The sequence below is a fragment of the Dermacentor silvarum genome, chromosome 3 (genome assembly GCF_013339745.2).
Source record: "Dermacentor silvarum isolate Dsil-2018 chromosome 3, BIME_Dsil_1.4, whole genome shotgun sequence".
NCBI lineage: Eukaryota > Metazoa > Arthropoda > Arachnida > Ixodida > Ixodidae > Dermacentor > Dermacentor silvarum.
This window is the reverse complement of record NC_051156.1, coordinates 44,162,781-44,176,439: the sequence shown is the minus strand read 5'-3', so window position 1 is coordinate 44,176,439 and position 13,659 is coordinate 44,162,781. Positions and strand designations below refer to the sequence as shown.

The window sequence follows — 13,659 nt, the reverse complement described above, 5'->3', positions numbered from 1 at the left end:
ACCTAGGTGTTTTCCTCATCAGCCGAGAAGCCACGAAGCTGAACGATTCGGAACCGCTTCTTTTGGTATGGCGGCGTAATTTCCAAAGAAGATGCGTTCCTTAGGAGTTTCGTTAGATTTGAGTGAGCACCGGTGTTCGTCCAGAGAAACGTACTTCGTATTTTATTGACTCTCGTTAATAATAGTACCCCCCCCCCTTTCGTAAATCAAATCAACCAAACTATGTATTTCGACGAGTGACAATAGTTGGTGAAATCGGCTGTAAGAGAAAAAGTCGTTTGGCAGCAGATTGACGAGATTGCAGGCGCACCAAATAACAGTGAAGGGCTGGTACTACTAACCAGAAGAGACATACGTACACAACTAAAGCGCTGTAGGGACGAATGACAAAATAAATTATACAACCACTAAAAATTTCGTGGCGTAGGTAATTAGCTACAATTTTTAGGAAACAATTTTGGTTTACACCACAAGAAACGGAATATTGCTTATGACAAGAAAGACTTCTCAGGTGTCATTGTCATTAGTTGTTGAGATTTGAAAGTGTCCAGGCAGGTTTACGCTGATTCGTGGCTTGTGTAACAATCCAGGAAGATTGGCATACAAGGCAGGAGCTTGACTGGTGTTATTATTGTAATATTTATTGATGGCAATGATTCGCATCCACGTCATCAATCACGTAATTGAGAAATCTTCGCAGTACAACCAGCCTCTCCATATGGCTTTTAGATTTAATGAAAACGCATTTGATTCAGTGGGTACCAGTAATCATGAAGTATTGCGCAATGAATGAGTACAGGAAGCATAGGTGAATATATTGGCAAGTATCTATGAAGATTCCACAGCAACCCTAAGCCTCCACAATAAATAGGCAAAAGTACATAGCAAGGAAGTGGTCGGGCAAGAAGACGCAATCTCACCAAAACCATTCGCTGCATGCTTGGTGTAATCAAGCTCTTAGACTGGAATTTTCACAGGCGAAAATCAGCCTTAAATATCCCGACAATCTTCGGTTTACAGTTGACATTGTCCTGTTCAGCAACATTTGGGATGATTATTTGCAATAAACGATTGAGGACATTAACCGGAAAACGTCTTACAAGGCTAAGGCTTAGTATGCAGAAGACAAAGGTAATGTTTATTAGCCTAGCAAGAAAATGAGAATTCATGATCGACAGTCAGCCTGACGATAGTTTACGTCCGGGTCACCACTTGTGGGAAGACGTGATGGCGTTTGGTTGCCCACATTTATTTATGCACTATCACATACGCTGTTGCTGTTGCCGCCGTTCTTGCCGTCTTGTCGCCGTTCTACTCTCGCGCTCAGCTCGAACGTGCGGAGCAGCCGACACGCAACATCGTCATCGTCGTCGAGACGCTGACGGCTCGCCATAGTATGTTTATCTGGGTGAATTACTCACACGCGAGCCTGATGATGAGAAGGAAATTAACAGAAGTATAAAACCGCTTCAGATCTCACACGGGAGGCATTACCAACTCATATACGGACGCTTACCGCTGTCTTTGAAAATAAAAGTACATATACACTTGTTGCATTTTACCGGTACTAAGACATGGGGTAGAAGCTTGGACGTTAACAAAAAAGCTTGCGAGAAGTTTAGCACCGCATGAAGAATGATGGAAGAAAAAATTCCAGGACACCTAAGCACATCTTGTCAGTTGTGAATGCGAAATCATTAATGACCTATTGAACACCGCTGAGCGACCTTTCAAGTTATGAACTGCTGGAGGGCTAGCGAGCGCGTTGGGACGCTTGGTGCGTTTTGACGTGGCCTTAACGAAACACAGTTAGAACGCGGCCGAGACCTGGCGCGGAGAAGGAACACGCGGATGACACAGCCTTACGAGAAGGGTGATTTGGCGCAACACCACCTAGACCATGGAGGAAGGAAAAAGATAGGAGGGAGCATCGCGCAACGCGATTGAAGGCGAGTGTGGCAGCCCATCACGTGGTGAAAGCGTCAGAGCACGGAGGACACGTCAGAGCGCGCGGTAGGTTTTAGTACTCCAGGCAGGCAGGCAGGCACTGAACTTTATTTCAGGTCCTGAGGAGCGACTCCGGGAACCCCTTACGGGGGACCAGCCACCGCGGGCCGCTCCCACGTTGGGACGGGCAGGCCGTGCCTAACCGCCGCGTCGTGGGCCCTCTGGACAGCCCGTAGCTGAGCGGTGAGGTCGGAGCTCTTGAGTGCCCCCACCCACTCTGCTTCCGTGGTGAGATTATCGTGGTCCCGTAACGAGGGACACCGCCAGAGCATGTGTACTAAAGTGCAGAAGGGATTGCCGCAATCCGGACAATCGGGCTCGAACGAGTCCGCATACGTACTGACCCTGGCTAGACTGGGATATGACCCGCTCTGGAGCATGCGAAGGGTGGAAGACTGAGGCCTGGAGAGCTTGGCGTGGGGCGGGGGATAGACCCTCCTGCCGAGCTGATAGTGCTTTGAAATCTCGTTAAACGTGTGGAGCGAGTCCTTGTGGAACCCCGCGTCCGCGCCCTCGAGCGGCTATTCCCCGGCGCGGTGGGTGAGTTCGCGCGCGTTGGCATGGGCCAGCTCGTTGGCGTTGGGAACGACGGTGGAGACCTGAAGTCTCATGTGGGCCGGGAACCAAGTGATAACGTGGCGGGAGGCGCTCCTGCCGCAAAGCAGGGAGGCCGCTTCCCTCGAGACTGAACCCGTGGCGAAGGCCCTGACCGCCGCCCGGGAATCCGTGTAGATCTGCGGCCTGCTCCCGTCCCGGAGGGCGAGGGCCACCGCGACCTGCTCCGCCAGTGCCGGAGACGAGCCCCGCACCGACGCGGCGTTATGGAGGTTGCCGCTGTGATCTACCACGGCCACCACGAATCGGTCGGATGAACCGTATTGGGTGGCATCGACGAACGCTACCTATCGCGGATCGCCAGCGACGGATCTGAAAAGTGCGGCCGCCCGGACCCTGCGTCTGCCTACATTGTGTTGCGGGTGCACGTTGCGCGGGAACGGCGAGACCGTGATGGCCTCCCGCGTATCCGCGTCGAGCGCGCACCGCCTCTCCCTGACGGCAGTGGGATTGCAGCCCAGCGCCTCCAAGATCCGCCTCCCCGCAGGCGAGGAAGAGCCTGACGACCTGGGCCGTCTTCTGTGCCTCGACAACCTCTTTGAGAGTGTTGTGGACTCCCAGCTGCATGAGCTTCTCCGTGCTGGCGGCCATGGGGATGCCGAGCACCTTTTTGATGCTCTTGCGCATCAGCACTTCGAGCTTTGCCCTCTCGTATCCGTGCCAGCGATGCGCGGCGGCCACGTACGTGATGTGGCTCATTAGGAAGGCGTGGTACAACCTGAGGAGGTTGTCCTCCCCCAGCCCTCCGCGACTGTTGGAGACCCTAGTGATGAGCCTGACCATGTTATCCGTTTTGGTAGCGATACGAGCGATCGTCTGTCCATTACAACCATTTGCCTCGATGAGCATACCGAGTACGCGGATGACCTCCACCTTGGGAATGACCTGCCCGATGGCCGTGCGAATTAGTACTTCAGGTTGATTTTTTGTCGATACCTATTCAAAACCACTTAAAAATCTTCAAATAAACAAAAACATGGCTACCACCGCGGCACTTTTGCTTAATGCCGCGCTCAAGTTTCTGGATTGTGGAGTCGAATCGCGGTGTTGCGCTATTCGTGTCCGTTCAGCGAGCTGCATCAGAGAGAATGCCTTTCAAGCGTGTCGGAAGTTGAAGAAGGCAAATGTTGCAGGCCTCTCCGAAAGGTGCGCGACAGCTGCATTGACTGCTTTTGCGGTTACTGTGCGCTGCGGCTCGTTTTGCAGTAAATTGCATGTAGCAAATGATCGTATGTGTGCTGTCATGTCACAAGTGAAGCACGCATATCCGCCACCTATAATGGAAGGGGGGGGGGGGGGGCTAAATACTACTTTGAAAACTTGTCAGTTCTCTGGTGAGGGATAAATCTGTGGTGTTGGGCTGCTAAGCACGACTTTAGCAGAAAACATTCTTATACAGCCCCAAACATCATGTATAGAGCCTGAGGTGGCTTTCCCGATCACGCCTTAGCACTGCACACATCGCTCAAATATGTCACCGACTGAGAGAGAGAGAGAGAGAGAGAGAAACGAGCAACTTTATTCAGCACAGCCTACAGTTCGGTCTCGAGGCAACTAAAAGCTCAACTCAAAAGTGGGAGATCTGATGTCGCCGATGTAACCTTAAAGGCCCGGACGCCGTGTAGAAATATCTAAGCAAAAAAATCTAACAACAGATAGGCAGAACGTACGTAGAGAATGCAAATCACCTTAACATTTGAAGAAAACGGGAAAAGGAATCGGAGCACCACCAATATATGTGGTGTACCAGGTGCGAAAGAAGGTACTCTATTTTGTGCACGCATCGTTCTTCATTTCGATATGTAGCGAATGCCATCGACAATGCGAATCAATAATGCTCGCATAACAGGGCAAAATACACAAGGGCAAGGCATCGGTCAAAAATGTGACGAATAGATACCGACGTATACCTGCAGCGTAAATGCGCTGCCGTGGGATTGTGAACTTCCCACAACTCGCCCAATGTGCGTAAAGTATGCCTTGCAGGAAACGACCGAATCGGATCACGCATTTAGAGGAAAATGCGACCAGAGATACAGGCAGAGCAGCTGAGAAGCTGCTGGCCAAACGCGCATCGATTAAAAAATCAAAGCCCCTTTCTTAAGAAAAGGTGGTTTAACGCGAAGCTTTCTCCCACGGAAACTGAATTAAAGTTGAAGTCCAAAGCCAACGACCACGCAACGAACCCAAGAAATGCTGAGCGACCCGATGCGATGCATATGTGACTTGACGGCTTGTTTAGGACTGTATTTTTTGAACGTTGAAGTTGAATGAAGACTCATTTCATTAGGTGCATAGCCTTTATGTTAGATCATGTAGCCGTTGATTACACCCACACACTCACACTTTCACGGACAACTCTACACTTGTACAGTATTGCCTTGTGATCGCTGTGGTAGACGGTCAGAGGCTATGCCGTTGCCGATACACGCACTAACGTTTACGTTCGCTGTTGTACCGATAGGAACAATAGGAACTGCAATGCCACGCTACCCAGACGAATTGTATATATTTGCATTGCATTACCCGCGTCACGCAATGCATTCCCGTCCGTCACCATGGGTAGGCCGCGGGTGCAGCGCACGGAAGAAGAGGCTGTGCGTACGAGAACGTAAGCGCGAGCGCGATCGTGCCCTAAGGCCGATCCCGTGTATCGGCAACGGCAGATATACATTTGGTCTGGGTAACGTGGCGTTGCAGCTCTCATTGTACTTATCGGCACAACTGCGAATGCAAACTGAAGTGTTCTACGATACGTATGTCGTGCGCCGTTTTTCTATTGTGAGACATAGAATGCTACGCTTTAAAACTGCCGGGCACTAATAATCTCGGCAAATATCGATTCTCCGTGATCTCGACGCAAGAGGTCATGTGTTGGACCATTGCTAAGCAAAGGGACTGGCTACACGGAGCGTTCGTTTGCCAAGGCTGGCTGCGTGACGTAATGCTCTCTCCTATTTTTTTCCCTTCCTCCATGACCTAGACAGCCAACGCCTGCTAAAACTTCCAGGCCTGCGCGTCACGTGCCACGACGCCAGCTACGTCACGACGCGGAGGCAGATGGCTCTCCAGCCGCGCGCGCGGCCGTATTTCTGTATTCGGCCGTGGCGCCGTTGGTATGTTGCGCTGAGCTTGTACGCTGCCATGTTCAGTGCGTTTTAGTGCGATAGCAATTATATGGACACTTCATCCGGATTTCTGCCGTCGGCGTCACCGTTGCCGTGAGGTTCTGTATTAAGTCCAAGGGCGATAAAATCGCCGCCGCGAGCCGTATGCGCGAGGGAAAGCGCGCGGGGTACGCGCGCTATCACGGAGAGCGAACGCACGGCGGAAAGCAAACGCGACCGTCGCGTGAAAGGCCGTGGGGGTATGGGAGGGAGGGAAGCGGAGCGACGCTGTGCTCCGGCACCAAAGGCGTATCTTGCAACCGGGCGTAAGGGAAACTTGCCACTCCATCTCCCACGCGAAACCAAGAAAGCGGAAAGGCAGCGCGGGAGGGAGGGGAGGGGGGCGCACAGCTTCTACTCTGCCAACAACTGCGCTCGTACTTTGCCCGCGGCTGTGGCGGTCGCCCGCACCATCTGTTATCTCCACACGGCTTTGACCTTTGTATTTGCTGTGCATTCGCCGCTCAGTTCCGTTGAAGCGATAGACCGAACGAACTTTCGCCCGCTGCGGCGGCTGCGCTTGCTGCCAGCGTTTTGACAGTCGTTGTCTGCGGTCATTCAGTGTGATCTATTCATGTTTGCTTGTGCGCGCTGACACCACGCTTCTTACTTCTGTCAGTAAGCGAATGTGTCCAAGTTCATGCAGCCGATAAACCTACTGTCCCTACTTCGAATAGCTCCCTACTAATTTGCTATTGCAATTGATGCTTCGCCTTTCGGGAGAAACTGTGTCATTTTTTTGTTTTTGTGGTCAGGCGTGATCATGCGGACTTTGTCAACGACTAATGAAAGCCCCCTGCATTTGAGGATGTCAGTTGGTTTGTGTTTTCAGCAACGAACATCGCACAACCAGCAAGCGAAGCGATTTGGCGCCGGCCTATTTCTGCGTCTTTCGAACTCAGTGTATCATTTTCTGGCGCGTTTAGTATCATTTTCGTTGTCAAATGTGACCCACCAATAGGGCGATTCTTACGGTCGACGAAGTAGGCGCATGCAAAAAGTTTTTTTTTTGTCATTTTACTCATGCCGACTTGGTTTTTTTGGCGCTCTTCATGTCAGTGACCCGAAAATGAAAGCGCCGTTTTTGATTGCATGAATTAGTGCTTGCTATGCAGCAGGGCTAATTTAATGGTTATTTGTGAACTGCAGCCGTTGACCAGATAATTTTGAATCACTACAGCACCATTATTACTTTATTTTCCTTATTATGCAGAAAATATGTGGCCGGTGTTGAATGCTGCACCACATTTACAAATATTCGAAACGCCACTCTACCTTCCATCAAACAACCGAACGTAGACAACAACATGACCGAACGAATGTTTATTTACGGTTAGTCTCTCTTACAGCCATTGCAACTTTATATACAGCAGGTTAGTGATGTTTGACCTCCAGTGTTTAGTTACAGTTCATCATAGTCATTACGATATCACTTCCACTAAACATACAGCAGAAAATTGATGTCTAACCGGATGTTAAAAACATTTAAGACTGTTTGTTCACAAAGGTACGTGCCTTCCTTTTCTTCGCGCATTCCTCTTTTTCTGCACGCTGAAGATCATTTCTAAGCTTACATAAATTATTTAGTAACCCATTCGTGGTACAGTTTGCAATTATTGTAACTAGGAGTTCACATGTGTGGCCATTTGCACATACTGTCAGTTCTTGAAACTGGGGCAGGGACTGTAAAGTGAGCTGCCTAACAAGTTTCTTTTGGTTCTGTGCTTGTAAAAATTCAGAATAGTAGTTTTCTGCGGTGAGCTTTTTGATGACAACTTCATTATGCATAACCACGGTAACAACAAACGGGGACGGCAGTTTCAAGCCACCTCTGTCCAATCGAGTATTTAAGGATTGTCGGTCGCTTTCAGCTCAGCCTTCTCTTTATCGACAACTAGTATTTCTTGGTAGCTTTCACATTTAAGCACCTTCATTGCTGCATGGGCGCAATAACCACCAACGTGTGCTATGACAGGCATATGTGCACTTAGTGCTGCAAGGTCGGCATCTCTGACAGTGATGCAAAAGTTGTTGTAAGTGCCACTGACAGGGCTCGTGTCTTCGATGCCTTTCAGGTCCTCCGATCTCATCACTGGCAGAGTGTTCTGTAAACTAATCCCCCCCTCTGTCTCGTAAATTTGCCTAATTGATATGTGGTAGTTTCCTCCTGCCATCTGACGGTACTGGCCAAAGCGGCTTCCTAGGTAGTCTGTATCTTTCCAAGCAGTACATACTTGTGGCCTAGTTCTCTGATGCAGTACTTTGAAAGCTCCAAAAGAGAGTGTGCAAACAACCTCAGCGCATTCAGTGTCTCTTTAGTGAGGCCACCAGTATCATGTCTGTAGAACTCCCGTACATCAAGCCACGTGATGAAGGAATCTAGGAACGCACACTCAGGGTCATGTGTCAAGCACGATATTGGCTCCTCAAAGATATTACGATGGTGTACGCCCTTGTCCGATGTCTTCACATTTACGATGCTCCACCAGCGTATGATCATTTTAAGAAAGTCTGATGTTTCTTCCGCATGATACAGGGAAGTTGTCTCACGGTGGACAACAAGGGCTTCAGCAACATGTGGGCTAAATTCCTGCGATGCAAGTTTAACATTCTGACGCTCCAAGTTGCTGGGATTTAGTGCCTTGGACGTTAACACATAGCCACACTTCAAAAGATGGGATGATTCTAGTCTGTATACCTCTCGCAAATCCTTGAGTGAGGCACTCCTAATGCTGTCTTGGTGTACGCTGTTGTTAGAGAGGTCAAAGTGTGGGTAGAAGAAGTTGGTGCCTGCATTTTTGGTTAATCCAGTTATTCCTTAAACATTTCAGTAAGTGCACTGCGTCCACAACTTAAAACAGCGGCCGGGATGGGTCCGCAGGGTGGGGATACAGAATTCGAAGTTTGCGTGGTTCACTAAACATCATCATTGCTTTTCTGTTCAACGAATTATTGTAGCAGACAACTGCCACAACCTTAAGCCCAATTTCTTCCAGACGCAAAATAACCTTGTTAAGTATAATATGAAGATCATCACCAGTCAATGTTTTCACTGGAGGAATATAGTCCACCTCTCGAAATGATGTCAGCAGGCTTTGAATCATAAAAACATTAGCTGATGTTGCTGCGTCACTGGAACTTGTAGCAGCACCACATATGCTCCCGCCTTTATAGTCAAGGAAAGGCTTGATGTGAATCTCATCTAACATCAACGTAAGACAAGTCTCATGAGGCTGCAGCTGCTTAAATCTGTGTGCGACATATTCTAGAAAACTGCTCCCTGAAGACTCTGCCTGTGGGGCTAGCTGGTAAGATGCGCACACATTTCGTATTGTGCTCGGGTGAGGCAAAGTCAGTCCGCTTACCTATCTTAAGAACTTGTACGCATGTGCTGATATGGTGTACAAAATACATGAGAGTACCATTAGTTGAGAACTGTACTGGACACGCCCTTTAGCATGTGTTAGCAGCTGTTCCTTCAAAAACTTCACAGTCTCTTTCTTTTCTGCATGAATGTTGCTTTCAAGCTTGTCAATGAGAACACTGATTGCATATACCAAGTGGCAGTTTTCTTCATGACAACATAAACAGACTGTTCAAAACTTTAAACAAGGATCTTGCATCGTTTACTGTGTCTGGAACAACACCTTCTCTCAGCCGTTTGACTGGAACTCCTTGATAGCAGGCACTAAGTTTGAGGCTGTCAAACACTGTTAGGGAGGCCTTCAAACACGGTTCACTCTCGTTTAAAATGTACAGGAACATTGTGCACCTCTCTGTATGTACGACAGTCCACACATCTGGCACTGATGCTGCTTGAAGGCATGCTTTCATTTATTGGTGTGTTGACAAGCGTTGCCTTTCTTCCTCCGCTTCATACGATGAAACAGACTCTTGGAGAGCACGAGCAAGTTCTGAGGCATCCTGTCGGGATCGCTTGATGTCTGGCGCTTCTCTCGAGCTCTGTTTTCCTTTGAGAGGTATGAAGGACACCCGGGGAACACGCTAGGCACAGACCCAGGGCGCAGACGTGGCACAGGCAATGGTTCTTCTACCACTTTTATTGCGATAGCAATTATATGGACACTCCAAAGCAGATTTCTGCCGTCGGCGTCGCCGTCGCCGTCGCTGTCGCCGTCGCCGTGAGCTTCCGTATGACGTCAATGGAGATGAAATAGTCGCCGCGCGCCGCCGAACGCTGTATGTGCGAGTGAAAGGGCGCGAGGGACGCGCGCTTTCACGGGGAATGAACGCACGGCGGAGAACAAACGCGCGTTCTGTGCCGTGCTCCCTTAAGGGCTGCAGAAGTAGGCGTCTCTTTCCTCCTTTAAATCACCATATATGTAGAGCAAACACGCCTTCTTCTGACGCACGAAAGGCCGTGCGGGGGGGGGGGGGGAGGGAAGGGAGGCGACGTTTAGCTGCGGCACCAAGTGCCTATTTATATCAGAGGCTCCGGCAATAGTCACCAACGCCGCACGCATTTTGTGCGAACGCGGGCAAAACGCCGACGGCGTCGACAACAGTTCTGCGTGTTGCTGGTGCTGCTGCATGTCCAAGTTTATACAGCTGATACAGCTACTATCATTAGTCCGTATAGCTCTCTACAAATTTGCTATCGCAATTGATGCTTCGCCTTTCAGGTGAAACTGCGACAACTTTTTTCAGTCTTCCAGTCAGTATACGATGTCGTTCGTTCCAAGCATGATGGGTCGAAGTGAACGGCACAGACCTGCATGACTGAGACATTGGCACAGACCAATGACTGAGAAGCCAGTATAAGAAAAAATTACTCATGAGCCGTGGACTGCCGCAGCAATAAAATGCCCCACAAACGATATGGATTTCCCGCATTTCCTTCCTAAGTGTTCTGTAACAGATACGTAAACACTAACACTTATTAACAAAAATATTGTTTGTCTAACAAAACAAGCAAAAAAAACTTTAGGGAAAAGAACAGTAAATCTGCGCACAGATTATTATCATCATCAGCCGATATTTTGTCCACTGCAGGACGAAGGCCTGTCCCTGCGATGTCCGATTACCCCTGTCTTGCGCTAGCTGATTCCAACTTGCGCCTCCAAATTTCCTAAATCATCACCCCACCTAGTTTTGTGCCGTCCTCGACTGCGCTTCCCTTCCCTTGCACACATATACGCAAGCACCGACAATACATCTACAGCGAAATTTAAAGCTATTCAACCGCCTTATTCGCATGCTGAATTTTTTCCCTGGGGCTAGCTTCCGCAGTCTTCGGCGTTGAGTCTTCCATCAAGACTTTTGCATTTGACAGCTTACACACGAGCATGCACTGAATAATACAGTTATGCGAAGTTATCAGAAGGTTGCGTGTTCGAATCACGTCCGGGGCAGCAATATTGTTGATATAGCGTGCATGCGTTGCACGTGAAGAAGTTGCTTAAGCACAAGTAAGCACACAACTACAAACACAAACTTGTTTATATAGAAACGTTGCGAGGCGAGAAGGTGGAAAAGACTTCCGCCGCTGCTCGACGAGTGTCCCGTTCTGATCTCGTCTAAAACCTCTGAGCCACCTCCAGAGGCCCCGGCAACAGTCACCAACACAGCGCACGTTCGGTGCGAACGCGGGCTAAACGCCTACGGCGTCAACAGTTATGTGTGTTACTGGTGCTCCTACATATTTACGCACACGTACAAAGAACTGAACAGACGCTGCGGCAACCAAGCAGCAAGTAGTCGAAGTGATGCACCGGTCGTAAGGGTTAACAAAAAAAAGTTTTCCTTTGTGCCAACATACCGACGACACCTGTATATCACTCGCACGCGCGACGTTTGACAGACTGAGAAAACCGAAAACAGCACTTCGAGAAAAATGCAAACCGAAGAATGCACTTGAAAGGTATTCTTACCTTGGTATATGAAGTTGGCACGAAATCTTTCCTTGGAATGGCACGCAACCACGTCTTCGTGTCGTCGTCCTTTGGAAACGAAAGCACCTGAACTTTCTTCTCGGCACTATAGTTGCCGGAGCAGCCCGGTACACAGCACTTATTATGCATTGCAGCATACCATGAAGAAAACGCGCACAAACCGCGATGGCAAACGATTGGGTTGACGGCGACAGCTATGCTTACATCGCAGCCGCCGACATAGCACTACCAACGCCGGCGTTGGCACTACCCGCTCTAGTTCCACGGCGGCGCGGGGATGCGGCGGCGATTGCCGGCAGGAAGTGACGTCAAATGTTTGGGCGCAGGCCTTGAAGTTTTAGGAGGCGTTGAGACAGCTTGAGCTCTCCGCACGACGTCATGACTACGTCACGTGTAAATGGCCACCGCGAGCGGCGCTGAGGTTGGTACCTTGGGCGCGCTAGGAGCTAGTACACTCTACAAGGAGCATTCGCGCACGTACGCGCGTTTCCATGGTGGCGCTATGCCCGTGGCTCGCTGGTCCGGTCTGTTAAGGCCAAGATATAGTCCAGCGTTTTCGGCGCGCCAGCCGAAGTCGGATACGCTACGCCAGCCACGCCAGCCTGTGGAAGAAATTTGCCTCCTCTACAGTTCGGCGCGCACGCCGCGCGAGGCTAGCGCCATCTCTGTGTGTGGGAGCGCAACTTCACGGGCGCGCGATCCATGGCGCATGCGCATTCTCACTTTCTGACAGAATGTGCCCGCGCCGTCCGAGCTGCGCGCTTTTTTTTTTTTTTTTGACAAGAGAAGACACTTTATTTCAGACAACCAACATACATAGTTGCCTAGGGGCCAGTCATGCATAAAATATAAAAATAAGTTCGACAAGAAAGTACATCGTGATTTTTTACATACGCAAACGCAAAAAAATACCTTATACACAGGTCTCGCTCCGTGTGCTGTTTGACTGCCTTCACGGCATGGCGTTAACTTGTCCTGACAGCCAGAGAAGATCGCAGTCCTAGTGCTAGTGCGTCGGCTACGTCAAAAGCGGAAGCGAAACACGTGGATACATCCTAACTTGCGTTGTCATCGTCCACGGACGTTGAGAAAGCCACAGCCGCGCTTTCACTACGAGCGTTGCAAGCCGCCATTTTGCTTTCTGCCCACTGCCCCTACAGCGCGCAGTGCATTCTGGTCTAGCGGCAGCCGCGTGAAATAGAACATGTTCTATCTCCGCGCCGGCGCCAGATGCAGCTGGGCACGCCGGCTACGCCGTGAAGCCGGACTGTAGATTGTGCACTTTTCACCGGCGTTGGTTAACCGCGCCGCGCGTGGACGCGCGCGCGCGTTAACTATATAGATATAGCGCGGACTATATCTTGCCCTTTAAGGTTCCAGCATGACCGTTGAGCGGGCATGCTCAGACGTGTTTTGGGGCTTGCCTGTTTCGTATGCTTTTCCAGCTCGTTTATGCACGGCTCTGCTACCAGGTCGGGCTGCGCGTGCCAAAGAACGTTCGTCGTTCTTGCCTACCTCCTGTTTGCGCGGTGTGTTTGCGCGCATGTGTGAAATCGGCTCGACAAGGTTCGGCCGTGGAAATTCCGAACTAGTGCTGTGAGCCGAATTGCCACGGAAATTATGCGGCGGGACCGAAAGTTCATGTTTTCAGGTTTCCTCAGGACGATGATCTCTGTAGGAAATGGTTGAGAGCAGCCCCAAAAGCAAACCTCGTCGTTACAAACCACACAGTAATTTTCAGTCTGTCGTAATTGATTTTCGTGATTTATAGTAATAATGAGAATCCCGTCCGATGTACAGCAGAAGTGTCTTGAAAAGAGCTTTGCTAAAGATGTCAAAAACTATTTCGCAAATAGATGCTTAACTTAAACAGTTCCTATATACGTAGCCTTTTTTTTAGGTCTGCGAAATTCCCGTCATAGAGAGTGACCTCGTCCGCTACGCATCGTACCTGATTG

General features: G+C 49.7%; 1 protein-coding gene across 1 annotated transcript in view; it reads left to right on the top strand.

Annotated features, from left to right (window-relative positions):
* LOC119444321 (fatty acid synthase-like) overlaps positions 1-13,659 on the top strand; it is a 208,118-nt gene that overhangs the window by 162,455 nt on the left and 32,004 nt on the right.